The sequence below is a fragment of the Pteropus medius genome, unplaced genomic scaffold (assembly GCF_902729225.1).
Source record: "Pteropus medius unplaced genomic scaffold, Ma_sr-lr_union100, whole genome shotgun sequence".
In the NCBI taxonomy this organism is placed as follows: domain Eukaryota; kingdom Metazoa; phylum Chordata; class Mammalia; order Chiroptera; family Pteropodidae; genus Pteropus; species Pteropus medius.
In genome coordinates, this window is record NW_024351730.1 from 3414253 (window position 1) to 3429966 (window position 15714).

Genomic DNA, 15714 nt, shown 5'->3' on the forward strand with positions numbered 1-15714 from the left:
TTTTCTCCTTTCCCCTTTCGAATTTGGATCTTTGAATCCTCCCCTTTTCGGTCATTGTTATCTCAATTTGTTTCTATGTTTGGTGAACATTCATTACTATCTTGCTGCAGCAATTCTCTTATTATTATTTAAGCTTATCATGCTCTGTTCTTAGTAAGAATTGCACTCCTTTGCTTCTATTTGCCTGCTAGTCACTTATTCTTAATTATGTTTTTTTTGACATTTTGTTTTAGGCGAGCTGATCCCTTTCAGAATTTCCTGTAGTGCAGGCTTTGTAGTGGAGAATTTCCTTAATTTTCGTATGTCTGGAAAGACCTTAATTTCTCCTGGTAGTTTTTTTCACTTAATAGTTTAAATATTTGATTCCATTCCTTTCTGGCTTGTAAGGTTTGCACTGAGAAGTCTAACAGGTTTTCCTTTATAAGTTAGCGTTTTCATCTTCCTGGTTGCCTGAGAATTCTATCTTTGTCATTGATTTTTGATAACTTTAATACATTGTGTCTTGGTGAAGGCATTTTGGGTTGATATAATTGGGTGTTCTTTTGACTTTTTGAATTCTATGCTCCAGCTCGTTCCTTAGGTTTGAGAAATTCTCATCCACTATTTGTCTGAAAATGCTTTCTAGTCCCTGCTCCTTTTCTTCACCTTCAATAATGCCCATTATTCTTATGTTTTCTCTCTTGATGGTATCATCTAGTTCTTGTATTTCTCTTTCATCCTTTTTCATTCTTCAGTTTTTCTCTCCCTTAAGATTTATTTCTAGATTTCTGTCTTCAGTATCACTGATCCTTTCCTCTATTTAGTCAACTCTATTTCCTAAGCTTGCTATTTCATTTTTCAACTCTTACAATGTGTTTTTAATCTCCAGAAATTCTATTTGGTTCTTTTTGAGGGTTTCAATCTCCTTGTTCTACTCATCTAGTTGTTTTTTCAAGTTCTGAAATTGTTGATAGGATGGGTTTCAGAATTCGCTGAGTTTTTTCAGATGTACCATCCTGAATTCTCTGTCACTTAAGTTGTATATTTCTATGTCTATAAGCTTAATTTCTGGAGATTTTTTTTTTTTCTTTCTGAGATGCCTTGTCACTTTGGTTGTTCATGGTGTTTAAAGGACTATTTCTCTTCCTGGGCATTAATGGAAGTGTATCCTGCTGTTTTTCCAGGAAGAAGATTTATTATATAAAAGTCTTTCTTTAGTCTACTACAAAGAACACCCTTTTCTTTTCGTTTTGAGTAGGTGGCGTCTAAGCCTCTTGGATCCCTGTTTACATAAAGCCTTAATAATGCCGGTTTTATTTTCTTGTATATATTTAATTACACTCGCAATCATCAGTTTCAGTCCCTGTCAGTGTCAGTGACAGTCTCGGCAGCATTTGCTCAGATTCCCTTAGGGCTCCATGGTGTTTGATCATGGAGGGCATGGGGGGAGGTGCCCTCTGGGTTGGAAGTTGGGGGCTGTGGCTCATCCTCACTTTTGCAACCAGGGCTAGTAAAAATCAACTGTTGTTTCTCTGTGGTCCCATCCTGCTTCTCTGCTTTCTTCCCCGATGACTGGGCCCTGCCGCCGGCTGCGTGGAACTCACGGCACTCCAGGCAAGGTTGTTCAGGGAAGTTACCTCACCTTCATCCCTCCCCCTCCTCCTGCAGAGAGCTCAGGAGGCTGCGAGAGGCAGCTTCTTTATTTCTCCCAGTCCACTGCCCAACACCCGGGATCCTGACCGGTGGTAGCTCTTATGCACAGATCTCATGTTCAGACATGCTGGTATGTAGTTTGGGTGTTTTTTGTTGAGTTTTAGATGTTCAGCTTATTGTTGTTTCATGGAGAGAGATTTGAGGACGTTTCTCACTCTACCATGTTTCCCAGAAAACTTTGCTCTGTTTTTTAAAGCAATTTGTCTGTAGACTTTGCTTGGTTCAGGCATCAATTGAAATAGAAACTGCACCCAATAAATCAAAAGAAGGTTGAGACTTGTAAGGGTAGCAGTGGAAGAACTCTTGCCCAGTTTCTGTATTCTCTCCACCTGAGGAGTTCAGTGGTAGCTGTCTCTGAAGGCCAGGGTGAAAGGCAAGGCTTTATCAACATATTTAACCTGTTGGAATATAAGCCTCCTGAGGACAGGGAAATTTATCCATTTTTCTCATTTCTGCCTCCCCAGTTCTTCAGTCAGTTGACACTCAATAATTATTTCTTTCCTATATGAATTGAATCCTCACAAAACCCCTATGCATGTGGCATTACTTGCTCCACTCGACTAATGGGGAACATCTTAATGAGTTATAACAACTTATTGAGACTCTTATAGATGGTAAGTGAGTTCACAGTCAGGCCCTAGTTCCTTGATTCCTCAGCCTATACCTTTAACTTTTCTTTGCCTTCAGTGTCCAACATGTATCACTAAATATTTTAAAGTCCTGAAAACATCTTTAAAATAATGGTATGTTCATGTGTGTTTTGTTCTATATGTTATGTTTACAATGCAATTAATAATAAAAGGAAGATTTTAAAAATATATATACCTGGACTTGAAGTATTTTCTGTCATTGCTTTGAGGAAATTGTATCGACAGTAATAATTTACTTTGAAATAGAAGTAATGAATAATTCTCTTAAGGTCTGATGTTTCCCAAAATAACTTTTCCCCAATTGGTATGTTTACATTTCAATTGAAGAGAGAAAATTTTTCAAAGAATATATATTTTCTTAGACTTTTTATTTTCTTTTCTATTTAGATCTCCAAAGAAATTCAAATACAGGCATATTTTGGAGATATTTTGGGTTCTGTTCCAGACCACCCCAATAAAGCAAATATCACAATAAAGTTATTCTTATGAGTTTTTTGGTTCCTCAGTTCATATAAAGTTATGTTTATACTGTACTGTTATTAAGTGTGTAATAGAATTGCGCCTAAAAATGTAAATAATTACAAAATACCTAATCGCTAAAAAATGATAACGTAATTAAAAAATGTAAATAATTACAAAATACCTAATCGCTAAAAAATGAATCTTCAGCAAGTTATACTCTTTTTGCTGGTGGAGAGTCTTATGTTGATGTTGATGGCTGTGGAAATTTCTTAAAGTAAGACAGCAGTGAAGAAGTTTGCCTCGTCAATTAAGTCATCCTTTCATGAATGATTTTGCTGTAACCTGTGATGCTGTTCAATAGCATTTTACCCATAGTGGAACTTCTTTCAAAATTGGAGTCAGTCCTCTCAAACCCTCCCACAGCTTTATGAACAAATTTATGTAATATTCTAAATCCTTTGTTACTTCAACAATCTTCACAGCATCTTTACCAAGAGTAGTTTCCAGTTTAAGAAACCACTTTCTTTGCTCATCTGAAAGAAGGATCTCCTCATCCATTAAACTTTGATTACGAAGTTGTAGCAATTCAGTCCCATCCCCAGGCTCCACTTCTAATTCTAGTTCTTTGGCTTTTTCCATCATATCTGTAGCTATTTCTTCTACAGAAGTCTCGAATCCCTCAAAGTCGCCCATGGGGATTGGAATCAACTTCTGCCAAACTCCTGTTAATGTTGATATTTTGACCTTTTCCCATGATTTATAAATGTTCTTAATGGCATCCAGAAGGATGAATTCTCCCTAGAAGCTTTTTAATTTGTCCAGATCCTTCAGAGTAACCATAATCTATGACAGCTACAGCCTTATAAAATGTATTTCTCAAATAATAAGACTTGATAGTTGAAACTACTCCTTGATCCATGGTTTGCAGAATGGACATTGTGTTAGCAGTCATGAAAATAACATTAATCTTGTACATTTCCATCAGAGCTCTTAGCTGACCAGGTGCATTGTCAATAAGCAGTAATATCATGAAAAGAATTTTTTTTTTTTTGAGTGGTAGGTCAAGAGTGGGCTTAATATATTCAGTAAATCATTTTGGAAACAGACATGCTGTTATTCAGGCTATGTTCTACTATTTGTAGAATATAAGCAGAATAGATTAGCATAATTCTTAAGAGCACTAGGATTTTCAGAATGGTAAAAGAGCATTAGCTTCAAGTTAAAAGTCATCAACTGCATTAGTCCCTAAAAAGAGAATCAGCCTGTCCTTTGGAGCTTTGAAGCCAAGCATTGACCCTTCCTTTCCAGCTATGAAAGTTCTTGAGGAGATCGTCTTATGATATAAGGCTGTTTTGTCTACATTAAAAATCTGTTCTTTAGTGTAGCTATCTTCATTAATGATCTTGGCTTGATCTGGGTAATTTGCTGCAACTTCTACATCAGTACTTTTATGTTATGAAGAGAGCTCTTTCCTTAAATCTTATGAACCAACCTCCAATAGCTTCAAACTTTTCTTCTACAGCTTTATCATCTCTCTCAGCCTTTACAGAGTTGAAGAGAGTTAAGACTTTGCTCTGGATTAGACTTTAGCTTAAGGAAATGTTGTGGCTGGTTTGATCTATCCAGACCACTACAACTTTCTCCATATCAGCAATAGACTGTTTTATTTTCTTATCATTCATATGTTCACTAGAGTTGCACTTTTAATTTTCTTCAAGAATCTTTTTTTTTTTTTTTAACATTCACAACCTGCCTAACTGTTTGGGACAAGAGGCCTAGCTTTTGGCCTATTTTAGCTTTTGGCATGCCTTTACCACTAATTTTAATCATTTCTAGCTTTTGATTTAAAGTAAGAAATGTATCTCTTCCTCCCCTTGAACACTTAGAGGCCATTATGAGGTTATTAATTGGCCTTATTTCAATATTGTTGTGTCTCAGGGAATAAGGAGGTCTGAGGAGAGGGAGAAAGGCAAGGAACCAGCCAGTCAGAAGATACACAACCTTTATCGATTAAGTTCATAGTCTCATACAATCATGGTTCATAGAGCCCCAAAACAATTACAATAGTGACATCAAAGATCAGTGATCACAGATCACAATAACAGATATACTAATAATAAAAATTTGAAATATTGTGAAAATTAACAAAATGTGACAGTGTGACATGAAGTGAGCAAAAGTTATTGGAAAAATGAGTCTGATAGACTTGCTCGATGCAGTTGCCACAAACTTTTAATCTGTAAAACAGGCATTATCTATAAACAGAATAAAGCGAAGCTCAAATACAATGAGGAATGCCTGTACTATCACATAGTATATCAATGTTTAAATTTTTCTCAGTTTTCAAGTCCATCTTCCCAAGAAAAGCCCACACATGAAGACTATCATTTTGGCAAATGTCTTAACCAAAAAGGAACACTATAGGGGATATCCTGTCAGTATTCACCTCATTTACAGACACATAAACAAATATCTCTCTCTCTTCTTCTCCTTTCCTCTCCCTCCCAGACTCTCTCTCTCTCTCTCTCTCTCTCTCTCTCTCACACACACACACACACACAATCAAGCTATTATTAAAAGAGTTATGTACTCCTTTTGTTTATAGAAGTGCTGAAAATCTCACTGATTTTTTTTTCTGCAGAGCATTTTTTATATATATATATGACTACTTTTAGTGACCATAAATTCAGTTTGTTTCCCCCTAAAGTTACCAGCAGTGCATAATGCTTGCTAAAATGATTCTGCTCCCAAATGAAGAAAGATTGAGCTTTATGGAAAGATGATGCTTTGCACATCCATCAGTCAAAAATTCTCCTTCAACTTGAAAATTTCATAGTATCTAATTTCAAGAGCATTGTTACTGAGGCATGCAGTTTTGAAAAAGACACTAGACACTCTAAGCTGATATATAATTTCAGAGTTTTCCTAGAATAAATGAGCATTTCAAAGGCTCCAAGAGAGTGTTTCTTCTGCCTTCCCCTTGAAAACTCCCTGGTATATGTCCAGCACATCTTTAAAAAGACTTTTTATTTATTTCATTCTTAACGTGTTAATATTTACATAATTTCTAGGCACTATAAAACTACTACATATAATATTCAAATATTTTAATTTATAGTATTTTATTGAATCTTTGATAATTATTGCCTACCAGTTAATAATTATTTTAATGGAATTCTAGGACTATAGAAGTAAAATAATTTCCTAGTGCAATCACTTCCTCCAGTAAAGCCAATAGTTAAATTACACCAACTATGTAATTATTTATCTCATTTCCAAAGTGCTGTGAGAGAGAAGCCTAATCTATATCCTTTGTTAAACATGATTTATATATTATTTTTTTTCTCCAAGGAAAACTATTTAATCCTCCTTTCCAACTTTCTTCATATCACTAATTTTCCACTTGGTAAAACTACAACTTTTTAATATAATCTCAGAAAAAAAGTCATAGAAATATAGTCTTTTAAAATGTATTTATACTCCACTCATCTTCCACAAAGGATATGATGTTGCTTACATATAATACAAAAGATAGATAATGATAAAATCTTTATTTATCTTTTGTTTAAAAAAAGATAACTTTAAGAAAATAATAAAGCTGAGAATCAGATTAATGTAAAGAATTAGAGACTCCATAGCAAGTGATACTCAACAGTGGCTCAAAGTAGGTACCAATTGTGCTCCATACTTCACAAATCGACATTTGAGAAAAAAACTGACTTTATATTTTTTCCAGCATTCAACTATTTGGGCCATCACTATGCTATGTGGTAGGCAGAATTCTAAGATATACTCCAAAATTCTTGACCCCTGCCCCCGCAGTGTACCCAAGATTTCTTCCACTTATTCAATCGAATATTAATTTAAGTGTTGCTATAAAGAGATTTTTCAGATGAAATTAAGGTCCCAAATTAGTTAACTTTAAGGTAGGTAGATTGTCTTGGTGAGCCTAATCTAAACATGAGCCTTTTAAATCCCAGTCTAAAGGTCAGAGATAAAGAAGTCAGAGATAAAGAAGTGTGATATGGATTCAACATAAGGGCGGTCCTTTGTAACCAGTTTCAAATATGGAAGAGATCACATGGTCAGAAATGCAGACAACTCGTAGCAGCTCAAAATGGCCCCTGGAAAACAGTAAGAATGGGGACCTTAGATTTGCAACTACGGGAAAATAATTCTGCCAATAACCTGAATGAGCTGAGAAGCATATATCTCCCTAAAGCCTCCAGAGAAGAACTAAGCCCCTCATCATCTAATTTCAGTTTTGTGATACCCTGAGCAGAGAATCAATCCATTTCGCTGGACTTTTGATCTATAATATCAGGAGCTAATGAATAAGTATTGTTTAAAACTGCTAATTTTATGGTAATTTTTATACAGCAATAAAAACTAATATAATATACAACTTCCAGACCACAGCTCCTCACTCATTCTTATAGGAAGGCATACATACATACAGTTGTGTTTTTTGAAAAAAAAAAAAAAAAAGAAAAGTCTTGTTTCCATGGTTTCCTCATCTTGCACACATTCTAAGTTGGACATGTCTCCTCCTTAGATTATTCAACTTTCAGAAGAAAATGTTAACCCAGATATCCTCCTAGTTGACTTTTATATGCACATAGTTGCATCTTTAAATAGAAGCATAGGATATCTGCACTTAGGGACCTAGCAAGAAGAAAAAAATAAAATATCTGATGCTCAACATTCAACAAAAGGTTAAGTTGAAAGAAATAGTACTCTTGACGATTGCCTAAAATCTTGACTATCGATTTCTACTCCTGCATGCTCTTAAGGAGTCCTTAAATAAGGTTTAACATTCATTCACTAGATAGCTGGACTATATGATTTTGAACCTTCTATACTTAAATATCACTTTTAATAAACTGTGCTTTTAGCTTTAGTTGGTTTATCTGGGGGCAATTTCAGTACTATTTTTTCTCTTCCTATATTTTGTACATCAATCTTCAAGTTCCCATGACAGAAATTTGTTCATCTGCAATTCTTGGCTTCTAAGGTTGTCTTGGGCATTAAGACAGATAGGGGGAAATGAAGCACAAAAGGTAAGAATGGAAGCTCGTAGGGCTCAAGTTTGAATTGCCATACCTCTTTTCTACTAACATTTTATTGGTCAAAGCAGTCCCATGTTCACACCTTATTTTAGGAGTAGCTGAGAAATGTAGTTAGCTACGTAACCCATGAATAAAGAGGAGACATGAGTTTGATAACTAGTCAGTCTCTGTTCACCTCTTGAAAATGAACAAGAAAACACAGCATTGTTTTGTCTTTTTTTTCCTCTCATATTTTTATTTTTTATTTGGCCTATTTTTATATTACTTTTATTCCACCTTGTATTATGTATGTTTTTAAGTTGTTTAGTTTCTTTGAATAAGGTATAATAAGAATCAAACTGCATAGTCTAGGAGATGAGAATAGTACTTATTGCATAGGCTTTCCGTGAAAAGTCAATGTATTATTATGCATATAGTACAAAGAATAGTATATAGTGCATAGTAAATGGAGATAATGATAGTTTTCTTCATTGTGTTATTATTTACAGTAATATAAAGAAAAAAAAATGACTGTTGAGAAGAGAAAACAGCTTTTCCTAGAGTTAAGTTCTAAGACATGTTGCTGTTAGGTCTTCCTACCGTGTGTATGATATTCTGGGCAAAAATAGATGTGGCCATGGGTTTCCTAGAGTCCTTATTCATACATCCTCGATTGCAAGTCAAAGATATAAACCTGAAGCCATACTAAGCAATATTAATTAGAGATCAAACAATGAGATTCGAGTTTTTTATATTCTAGCTTCATCTTAGGATGAAATTTTGGATACCTATGTAAATGAATTCCTTTAGGCATTCTGCTACTAAATCAATTCTCATAACTAGAATTTTCGTGAGTTAAGCAACCAAGAATTTAAGGGCAATTTCACAGTCCAATTTAGAATTGAGATCAAGACTAATACATTAGGCTTATACTGTTTATAAAATAAACTTATGATGATGATTGTTATAATCCAAATACTTAAAATATTAATTTTCCTGAGACAATTATCTGATTCTAATAATTTATTTCCCAACTATGTAAGGGAATTCTGTCAGTGGCTAAATATACTATAAATCTGACTGCCTGTTTATGTGCTAAGAATATAATGCATTCTACATTATAATGTTTACTTTCTGCTACTCCATGAGGAGATGTGAAATCCGCCATTGACCCAGTGGCATGGAGGGGGTCCTCGGTTCTTCCTAGCCTACTTGATAAAGAATTACAGGTCAGCAAGATTTAGAAAAAGTGAGATTTATTGAAGATACATTTTTAAAAGGAGACGGGCCACACCAAGGAAGGCTATAGCCCCATGGAATTCAGGAGGTAAAAAGACAAAAGGTAGAGTATGCTCCAAGGGAGGGTCGGGTTTCAGTGAAGAGGGCTATAACCACGTAGAAGTGGGAAGGTCTGTTTATATTTGGGCCTTGATGAGAGGTTATAAGAATGGAACTAGATGATTGGCATGTGAGGTCATTTTGATTGGCAGTTGGCTGTTATATAACCCTTTGTCTACTGTACATGTATTTATCCAAAATTCAGTCTATTATAATTAGATTCTTGAACTTCCAGGCATAGCTATAATGAGGCTGAGATTATAAGTAGGTTAGGGTAGTACTTTCTGCACAGGCATTTGTGACTGATTTAAGCCAGTAGCTTTTATGGCCTTTGTGCCTTAGGATATAGGGGTAATTTATAACCATAAAATGGGTGTTTCAGGATCCTTAAGGGAGGTCTTCAAAGGAGGTTGCCCTGGTTACAGAGCTGGGCCTTCCCTCTTGTTGTTCATGACTATCTAACTACTGTTATATTATATCACATCATTCATCATCATATAAAGAGTTATAGATCATTGTCATCCACTGAATCTGGGGAAGTTGTTAATCTTTAATTCCTTCTTAGTCTATTTAGTAATGGACCTATAACAAAATAAAAATTGCCTTTTCTATAGCAACCTCTTAATCTCTTCCCTTGGCAGCCAATTATTAAACTAGAACAGAGATGTGTACTTCTGCATTAATAATACACCCCAGCTTTGTCTATTATAGGACTTTTATTTTAAACAAACAAGCATCATAACATAAATTTTCCTGGTATAATTGTAAAGAATAAAATTCATGTTTACAGGAAAAAGTCCAGAGGATGAGCTGAAGCCACATCTGGGTATTTTATTAGCACTTTAAACAATATTATCTACATTTCAGTAACGGAACACTACTCTTCTAAGTGTCCTCTTTACTCTTTTCTCATTCAAATAAACATTAAAATCAGAAATACTGCACATAAAAGTTTTTGACTTTGTGCATGTGTTCTGTATTTCTGTATGAACATTTCTAACATTTAAATGAGGACAATAGCACAAGGATATTTGCAGAAACAGTTGGAAAATTATTTATCATCCACTATTTGTGGTATTTCCAAAGCATTCATGATTAACCTTCATCATATTCTAATGAGATTAGGAGTTTTTTGCAATTTGAAGATGAATATATAGAAATGCAGAAAGATGAAATATAGACATGAGATCATATAAACCATAAACTTAAAATTAATGGTTTTATTATCACAAAAATGGCACAGACCACTAAAGCCATTACAAACATAGATGGAGGAAATACAAGTAAAGAGAATAGTCATTTCTCCTAGATCTAGACTTCAAAAATGGTATCTATTTAACACTCATAATTTCGTTAGAAATTCTTTAGAAATAAAAAATAGAAATTGAACTTAGATTGGCATTTTGACATCATTTCCACCATCTTCTTTGCACTCCTCTGCATTAGATATTTGGAAACTACACTTTCATACCTTTATAACCATGCAAACTTCATTTTTTTAAATGGCTTTTTCTCTTCTCTTTCTTCTTGTTTTAAACTGGCCTTTTACTCACTTGCTTCTTTTTTTTTTTTCCCCTTATTCTTCCACCTTTGCACATACTGCATGGCCTCTTCCTTAATCATTAAGCCCTAAGCAAGCATCAAACAATCTTAAGAACAAAACCTCATGTCTGTTAACTGCAGAAACAGAGTTTCAATCAAACTAAAGATAACATTTTGATCTCAGTTGTGTTTCAGCCCCAGATGGATGAAGGCAGACTGTCTCTACTGATATCCCCTGGAAACCAGACAAAACAATGCCATGACTGACAGCAGGACCTGATGCAATGATCAACTGCCTCCTACTCTAATCTCAACCAATCAGTAGAGTCCATGACCCCAATTCCCTTAGCTACCATGACTAATGAGTTTTCCCCTATACAACCTATCCCCTAGAGGTTATCTGAGAGCCAGGTCTTTAATCACTAGCGCATCTGCCCCTCCAGGCTTGACACTATTTCTTTAAATAAACCTTCACCAATCTTCTATCTCAGGACACTTCAGTTGCTTCCATGTCCTGGCCATGGTGAATAATGCTGCTATGAACATCGGTGTGCAAATATCTTTTTGGATATGGGTTTTCAAGTCTTTGGGGGCATTTACCCAGTAGAGGGATTGCTGGATCATATGGTAGATCAATTTTTAGTTTTTTGAGGAACCTCCATATGTTTTCCATAGTGGCTGTACCAATTTTCAGTCCTCCAGTATGAGGGTTCCTTTTCTCCACATCCTCTCTAACATTCTTTATTACTTGTCTCATTGGTTATAGCTATTCTAACAGTTGTGAAATTGTATCTCATTATGGTTTTGATTTGCATTTCCCAAATAGCTAACGATGTTGAGCATCTTTTCATATATTTGTTGGCCATTGTATGTCCTCTAGGAAGAAGTGTCTGTTCAGGTCCTCTGTCCATTTTTTGATTGGATTGTTTGGTTTTTTGTTGTTATTGAATTGTATGAGTTCTTTGTATATTTTGGATATTAGGCCTTTATCAGAGGTGTTGCTTGAAAATATATTTTCCCATTCAGATAGTTCTCTCTTTTCCTTGCTAAAAAAGCTGTGGTACACATATACAATGGAATATTACTCAGCCATAAGAAGAGATGAAATACTGCCATTTGCGACAACATGGATGGACCTCAAGATAATCATGCTAAGCAAAATAAGCCAGACAAAAATAGTGGAAAATCACATGATTTCACTTATATGTGGGATATACCTAAAAGCAAAAAATGAGCAGGACAAACAAACAGATACTCATGGACATGGACTATAGACTAGTGGTTACCAGAGGACTATAGACTAGTGGTTACTAGTAGGGTAGGGAAGGAGGGGGGAGGTAGACAGGGTAAAGGAGGTCAAATATAGGAAAATAGGGGGAGGGTGAAGTGGGTAAAGGAGATCAGATATATGGTAGCTGAAGGAAACTGGACTTTGGGTGGTAAACACACAAAAGAATATACAGATGTCAAATAACAATGTACACCTAAAAATTATATAATTGTATTAACCAATGTTACCCTAATAAACTTAATTTAAAATAAATAAATGAATCAATCAATCAATCAATCAATCGATAAAATAAACCTTCGCTTTCATTGCTGCAAACCCCTGTTCACATCTTTTTTGGCTTTAATGGGTACAGACAATACAAGTCCCCTTTTATTTCAGTAACTCTTGCCAGAGAGATTCCTGCTATGTTTGATCATGAGAGGACTCAGGTGAGATAAGAAAAGAGGAAGAAAAGCAGAAACCATTCTTTAGGCAGCATCAGGCAATACATGGACTTTAGCAGACATGAGATTTTGTAGTGTTTTGGGCATTCTCCTGGGACTCAGCCTGCTCAAGTCTGCAGGCAGTAAAGCTCTTCAAAGACGCCTAGTTTTCTAATACCTTGAAAGGTAGCAGCAAATTTAAAGGCTAGCTGCAGATTTCTCCATCTTTCCAATAATTTGTTAAACACTAATTTTATTTTAAAGTCTTTTCTTTTTTATGAAATATATCCAGCTGATTTTTTGAAAAACCAAATCCATCCAAATACACACAGACATTTAGTGAACTCGCCAAAAGATGGTTTTGTGTGTGTGTGTGTGTGTGTACATGCCATCATTTTACAAATCAATGAGTCCTTGCCTGGGCCCCACCTGGCCTCCAGACTATCTATTAAAGTTTGAAGCTATTCAAGTCTCTATTAAAATACCAGTTTAGAATTCATCTCTATTTCCTCATTCAAAGTCTAAGGTTCTGACAGCATGTTTCTCATTTGACCTGTCCCTTACTAATAACCCATCCTTTCCTAATGACCCAAAGCCTTTAACTGCCTGGTAATTTGTAACTCATTGCTACATACTGCATTTGACAGATTAATTAGACAGATAAAGGCTCAATATCCACCAGACAAAATGTCAATGATTCTGGGTCTATTTTCCAACACATTTTATGCAGGGACATTTAAGTATAGATATTCAGTATCTCATCAACTAATCTAGATAGGGCACAAAGGTAATAATGTATTAGCAATGTAGGATCTGGGTATCATTTCTGTCATTGAAAAGTTAAAGCACCATGTGAGTTATTGATCCTGAAAAAATAATGTCTATAGGTGGCTTTGTAACTTTTCTGAAGTTTACTTTATTGTGGTTCACTGAGAATAGAAATCCCAAAATAGATTGTTTTTAGAATAACCTTTTCTAAAAAAAAAGGATGATATGAATCATAAAAACCTCTTTCTTGTAAAAGTTAGTTTCTTCTATAGATCTTTCTGAGTATTTTCATCTAAGAAGTGTAAGAAGTTGAAAATGAATTTTGAAAAGATGTAGTGCATCCTAGCATAAACTGTCCCCAAACAAACATTTGTGTAAAGACAAAAACACAACTAAAAACCAGCAACACAAAATCCCCAGCAGCATTAAAAATAAAAGTTGTTCACAGATCTTATTCTCCTCACCAAAGTATTAATACCTGATAAATTTCAAGTCTCTCCTCTTATAAGTTCAAAATGCACTTTCCTAGACAGTGGATTAAAAAAATAGTAATAAATTAATGCAGCCCCAAAATTTTGAAGATAGCTTCAAAAGAATCTAATTTAGTGCTGTCAAAATTATCTGTGTCATTTTAATTATTTTATAAAAATAAAATTTTTATTAGGACATTATGAGAGCCAATACAATTTAAGCAAAAACTAAAACTCTATTGACTTCTTTTTTAGCTTATTTTACTAAATTATCCAGTGGCAATTATAATACCAGCTTACATTTATTGGATACCTGTAGCTTGTCAAGTGTTTCATGTTTCATCTCATGTAATACTCATGGTGGACCTGTGAAGTACTAATAATATTTAATGACCACTTCACACCAGAGAATACTAAGACATAAAGAAATAACTTGCTCAGGATTAAACATCTATGAAGAAGAAAATGCAGCATTAGACACCAGGAAATATGACAGAGTTTCTATTATAAAGCATTACAACATATTGCTAGCCACTGTATTCATGATACCATACAATACTTTCATCATTTGCAGTTAGTAGAGGAGCAATGATAAACTGAGTCAACCTGGTATTTATTGAGCATCTACTAAATGCAAGATATTTTACCAGATGTTAATGATAAAAATTAGAAGTTTAGAGAACCAGGCAAAATGATGTAGGTGATAGAAGCTTTGCTCATCCTCTCTTGGAATCAAATCAAAATTGAGACAAAAAGGTGGAGCAAACAGGAAGCAGAGTCACCTTGGGGTCTAGATGAACAGAAGCACTACAATTAGGGAGAAAAATAAGAAATCACCCTGCTATGGTTGGCGGTAGGAGGGGGCAAAGTTGTGAAGCTACCTTGTCCCCAGTGGCTGAGTGGGACAGAGGCTACAGCAGCGACAGCTGTAGATGCCTCTTAAAGGAGCTGTGTCTACAACTGGATATTCATGGTGATGGTCCTGCTCACTCTGAGCAACAGTACTGGGGTGGCTGCTCTAGAGCTCACCAGGGGCTTACAGGGGACACTGAGTTGTTGAAGTGAGGGCCTGAGGTGAGGCTTTCTGATGGGCAGGAGTGCTGGTGGTATCCATTGCTCCTCTGTTGAACCCTCCCCTCTCCCAGTGTGCATACACAGTGCAGTGCAGCCAAAGCTGAGACATTATCAAACTGGATAACAGAGGTCACTCTATCTAGAGGATTCCCTGAAATTCTGTCTCCCTAAACTCTGAGCCCCACCCAAGCCACATCCAGTTGTGTCCTCAGCGAGTCATATGCCACTTGCTGAGCAGCGCCGAGACTCACACTGGTGGCAGCTGACCTCGGTTTCTGGCGTGGCTTCTTGAGGCAACTATAAGCACAGCATCTGTGGATTGCTTGCTGAATCTTAACAGGTGACCTCAGAGGGTCACAGGCTGGGACTAAAGTTGGCCTGCAGCCAAACCCCTCTTAGGACTGTGTTACTGGACACCTACTACTCAAAGAAACACTAATGAGACCAGGAAACTTAGGAGCGTTGATTAGTACATAGAAACAGACACAGAAAAGCCGCCAAAATGGAAAGACAAAGAAACAGAAACCATACAAAGGAATAAAACATAGATCAAGAAAAAATGGAGTCAAGCAATCTGACATATGCAGAGTTCAAAACACTGGTTGTAAAAATGCTCAATGAAATTGAAGGAAGTATAGATGAACTCAGTGAGAACTTTAACAAAGAGATAAAAAAAAAAAACTTAAAAAGGGAAATCAAAATTATAAAAGGGAACCAGTCAGAAATGAAGAACATACTCTCTAAGATGAAAAGTATATTAGAAGGAATCAACAGAGTAGGGGAAGAAGAGGATAAAACCACCGATATATACAATGGGGAAGCCAAATCAGAATGGCAAGGAAAAAGTAACCAAGAATATAATAAAACTTTAAGGAGCTTATGGGACAAAATTAAAAGTAACAACATCTGTGTCATAGGGATATCTGAAGAGGGAGAACAAGAAGTTGAATATATGTT

General features: G+C 35.5%; 1 pseudogene; it reads right to left on the reverse strand.

Moving 5' to 3' along the window:
- Positions 1 to 3042: 3042 nt before the first annotated feature.
- On the reverse strand, positions 3043 to 4697 carry LOC120588116 (tigger transposable element-derived protein 1-like; annotated as a pseudogene).
- Positions 4698 to 15714: the final 11017 nt, after the last annotated feature.